The sequence below is a fragment of the Mirounga angustirostris genome, unplaced genomic scaffold (assembly GCF_029215605.1).
Source record: "Mirounga angustirostris isolate CCGP_5_RB_7025 unplaced genomic scaffold, mMirAng1.0.hap1 SCAF_1, whole genome shotgun sequence".
NCBI classification, from domain to species: Eukaryota; Metazoa; Chordata; class Mammalia; order Carnivora; family Phocidae; genus Mirounga; species Mirounga angustirostris.
The window spans coordinates 158,724,484-158,729,497 of NW_026991709.1; positions in this window are offsets into that span (position 1 = coordinate 158,724,484).

Genomic DNA, 5,014 nt, shown 5'->3' on the forward strand with positions numbered 1-5,014 from the left:
CGGCTCGCCGTGCTGCCAGGCCGGACCTTGGTGCTGGGGACGGTCCCGCAGCGCCGCTGCCTAACGCTCTCCCTGTCCCCCCGGGCTGGCCCTGTGCTAGCCGCCTCCTACGCATGCTCTCCCGCTCCCACCCCCAAGCCGCCCGAGGCCTCGGAAGAAACAGCACCTCCCCATTTGGTGCAGAAACGGAGGTGCAGTGTGACCAGCTGACACACAGCCACTTAGTGGCAGCGTCGGGACACGAAACCCAAGGTGCTGTTCCTGCCCCCAGTTCCTACTTGGCTGCGAGGCCTGCCTGCGGGTGCCTCTGCAGGGGGCATCGTTGGAACCAGGAACGAGGGGCTTAGGGAACCTGCCCCACGCAGGAGCTTCCCCACGCTGACCTCAGCTGGGGCCCTGTAGGGGACCTGCCCTTGTCTGGGGCGTCCTCAGTCCCAGCTGGCGCCCCTGCCCCATGCCCCACCCCAGCCTGCTCCTGTTGAAAGCTTGTCCTGGGCCCAAGTCCCAGCCAGGCTGAGAAGTCCTCGAGAAGCTCAGGTGCAGTGGGGAAGATGGGTGAGCCTCCGATCCCTGCCCCAAGAGGTGGGCCATGTCCTAGGGAAGAGTGTGGCTTCCTGAGGGCCAGGGGGTGGGCATGTGACCACCATCCAAGGATCAGCAAAAGCTCTAGTACGAACTTTAACCCCCACCAATGCCTGGTTCTGGAGAGTCCCAGGAACGCCCCGTAGTAGCAATGCCCACCTCACTCCCCTGCCCCAACATTCTGGGACTTTCCATCACCCTGCCCCAGAACCTTTGGCCAGCACACCTCCACATCACCCACTCCTTTCCATTCGACACACATTATTGAGCCCCTGGGGGTAAAGGGGTCAGGAGTTGATTGTACCCTCAGAAAGCTCATGCCCCAGCAATGGGAGTTCTGCAACGTCGGCCAAGCCTCCGCGCTCTCCCCAGTTTGCCTGTTTTTGTCGGCCTGACAAATTCCTGTTCACCCTTCAAAGCCCAGCTTAATGAAGCTGGAAACATCCAAATGCCCATCAGAAGGGGACCTGATAAATTACAGCAGCTCCCTCCCATGGAACAGAACTTGGAGGACATTCCATATATGCTATGAGAAGAATCTCCAAGATGTGCTGTTGAGGGAGAAGAAAACTGCCAAGAAGCAGGAACAGTGCTCGCTACTATCTGTGTTTAAGAAGTTGGGGCCGGGGTGGTGGGGGAGGGGGTGGTGAGATTGTGCATCGGGAACAGGTCAAGCAATTTCTCATGAATCTGAACATACACCCATCCTACACCCGGCTCTTCCGCTCCTGGGCATTTACCCAAGAGAAATAAAAATCTATGCCTATACAAAGACTTCTACAGAACGTTTGGGCACCTGGCTGGCTGTCGGGGGAGCACACGACTCTTGATCTCCAGGTTGTTAAGTTCAAGCCCCACGTTGGGTGTAGGGATTACTTAAAAAGAGTGTACATCACACACACATTCTGTAATACCATTCACTATTTCATGAGAATATATTTGCTGAATATTAGAAAAGAATTAAAAACAAGACAGGCATCTCTAACATTTCTCTCCTTGAAAGAAATAGCTTATTCATGAAAGCTGAAAAGTGAGAATGGGCCAAACAGCCAACAACAGGTACACGGATGAGTAAAGGGTGGTACACCCATAGAGCGGCATCTCCAGAAATCTGGACAAAGCACCGATACACACCACAGCATGCATGAATCTCAGGCGCAGGGGCCTGTGTGACTGAAGGAAATCAGTCACGAGAGAGTGTATACACACCGTACAATCCCATTTTTAAGAAGCCCCAGAGCAGGCAAAGCTTATCCACGGTGAGAACATCCAGAATAGTTCTCTCTCTCTCTCTCTAGTGTGTTAGAGACTGACTGGGAAGAGGCACAAGGGAACTTTTCTAGGGCAACAGTAACATCTTTGATAGGGTTTGGGTTTCACTTGTCAAAACTCATGGATTGGTCCACTTAGGATTAGTGCATTTCACCGTGTATAAATTTAACCTTAAAAGAAAAACATGGGGCACCTGGGTGGCTCAGATGGTTAAGCATCTGCCTTCGGCTCACGTAATGATCTCCAGGTCCTGGGATCCAGCCCCGCATCCCTCTGCCCCTCCCCCTGCTCGTGCTCTCTCTCACTCTCTGTCTAATAAATAAAATCTTTAAAAAAGAGAAAAACACAAATACTGAACTCTAGATAACTATATGTATGCTACAGTATTGGGGGATGAAGCGTGATGGCTGCAACTTGCTTTGGAATGAATGAGAAAAGATTGGATGAACTTGGATGCAGGGAAGGCTGGAGAGCATCTAGATGATATGGATGGTCACTGTACAGTTCCTGCTACTTTTTATGTTTGGAATTTTCCATTACATGTTGGGAAGCACACTATGCATGCGGCACTGGCTTGCATACACAGAACATCTCTGGCGGGGTACACCGGTGTAAGGCGGGCTGCTTCCACAGGGGAAGATGGGATGGCTGAGGGCAGGGGGAGAGGAAAGTTCTTCACCGTACACTCCTTTTGCTTTTTACATTTTGAACCATGATCTAAATTATACATTTAAATATATATATGGATATGTATTATTATTATTCTTAATTATTAGAAATCCAGCTCAGTAAGATTTCCCTGGCTGCTCTATTCCCACGGGCAGTTTGGGACAGACACTCCCTCCCTGCCCGCCCTGCCTCGGTCTTCATTGCAGGGAGGCGGGCTGGGCCGCTGTGGGTCCGCTGCGATCTCGGTCCCTAAGGCCAGGCTTAGCCTCGGCCGCCACCCTCCGACCGGGCCGGGGCCGGGGCCGGGAGGCGCGACGCGGGGCAGGCGCTGTGCGCGTCTGGCCGCGCGAGGGCGCTGTGGCTCCGCTGTGGGGAGGCTCTCCAGACCCCCGGAAAGCGAAAAGGGAGAGGGACTGGCATTGTCCCCGCTGCCGCTCGCCCCTGAGACACCGCCGCCCACCGGATAGGTCGCAGCTAGGCCCCTCCCCCGCGCTTGCCCTCAGTCACTCTGGCCACTCGGGCTCCCCGCCTACTAGGTACACCCCATCCCCGCTATCCCCGGCCTGCGGCGGCTGGCCTCCCCGCGCTCAGGTCACCTCCTCTGGGAAGCCCTCCGGGCGCCTCCCTTAGCACCAGGCCCACGGCTCCTTCCTATCAGTTTATCGACGGGTGGGTGAGCTGACGCGGTCTCCGAGGCTGACCGTCCCAGGCGGCCTGGCTCTTTCCCCCGGAGAGGCCGGGGGACAGCTCACCTCCGGTGCATCTGTGGACATTGGCCCTGGCGGTCCGCCAGCTCCTCGCGGTCACCTGGTGCGGCGCGGGCAGGACAGACAGGGTGAACCCAGGGCGCCGAGCTGAAGGCGGGGTGTCCTGCGGGGCAGCGCTGTGAGTGGGCCCTTCAGGCGCAGGACTGGCAGGAGGGTAGGGGCAACCACGAGCCTTGCGATTTGTCCCCTGGGCCATGGGGACCTATGAGAGGGTTTTGAGTAGGGGCCTGACTGGGTCACATCTGGAGTTTCCAAAGATGGCGGGGACAGTGGGGAGAGGCCTGCAAAGGCTGAGGAGCCTGGTGGCCCTGGTAGCAGAGGCCTGGGCCAGGCAGGGGCAGGGAGAAGAGGTGACATTAGCTGTCCCCCCAACTCCCGGCCCTCCGTGCGCTAACAGCCGGGGTCACGCAGGCCCCTGGGTGACCGGGACACGTGGGCCAGAGCAAGCCTTGGCGACACCTCTGTGCCCGTTGTGCATGTACTTGCCCCAGCCCTGGTGCCTGGGTCCCCCACACGCGTGTCCTGGGTCCTGCCGGGCCCGTGAACACGCGCTCCCAGTGTGTGCCCCAGACCCGCATTCCGCCACCCCTCGGTGACCCCTGTGCCCCAGTGGGAGAGGGCGGTGTCGCATCCCACCCCGCGCGGCCCTCCGCGGCGGGGTCCGCGCGCCCGCGCGCCCGCGCCCTCCGCGCCGCTGCCCGCGTCCCCATTAATCACGCGGCGCTGACGGCGCCGATCTGCGCGCGGGCGGCGTGACGGGGACGGGGACGGCGGGTGACGGAGCGGGCAATCGGCGGGCGCCCATCGGCCCATCTTATCGCGCCGGCCCAGCCGCCGCCCGCCGCGCGCCGCCCATTGATCGCGGCGGGCCGGGGCCGGGGGTCAGCGCGGGCCGGGCCGGCCTGACAGGCGCATCCATCGCCGCCCAGACGCGCGCTGATGGCGGCACGGGCGGCGCGGCCCGGCCATTAATCACCGCGCCTGCCGCCGAGTGACGGGGAGGGGCGACGGGGCCAGCCGGGCCGACAGCCAGCCCCCGCGGCCGGCCCACCGCTTCCCCAGCACCCGGCCCTGCTGCGCGGCTCGCCCCGCACCCTGGGCTGCCCAGTCACCGTGCGCCGGCCTCCGGCTGGACCCCGCGGGCCTGCCGCCCCGGGTGAATGGGAGGGGGAGGCGTGGGGAGCGCGCAGTACGTGGGCCCAGGTGGACCCTGCTCTGCTCCCGGCGGGACGGTTTCCCAGAGACCAAAAGGGAGGCTTGGCCTGGCCGAGGGGTCGCTACTGCTTGGCGGGCACAAGGGGGCAGCCGTGTCTCCCCTCTGGCTGCTCCAGCCCTGGCTGGGCCTGGGAGGCTTGGGGGGCCCGCGGGCCCAGTGAGGGGCAGCACATGGTTTTTGCAAGTTGTGGACACCGGAGGAAAAGCTCATGCCTTGACCGGTTCTCTCTTCCCTGCTCCGGAGCTTGTGTGGCCCTGAGCAGTCGCTGGTCCTTTGCACCTAACAGAAGGGTCCAGCCACGTGGGATTTCCAGGCCTTTCCAAGGGCCTGCTGCCTGAGATAGCGAAGCGTGGAGCCTAGCCAGCTTCTGCCTCCTGTTGGACAAACTGTGACCTTCTCTTCTCCCAAGAGGGTCAGGAATTGGGAGCTCTTTGCTGAATTTCAGTACATCTGGAGCACCTGATACAGCCACACAGCAGCCCCCCATGGCCCCACATCCATCTAATGG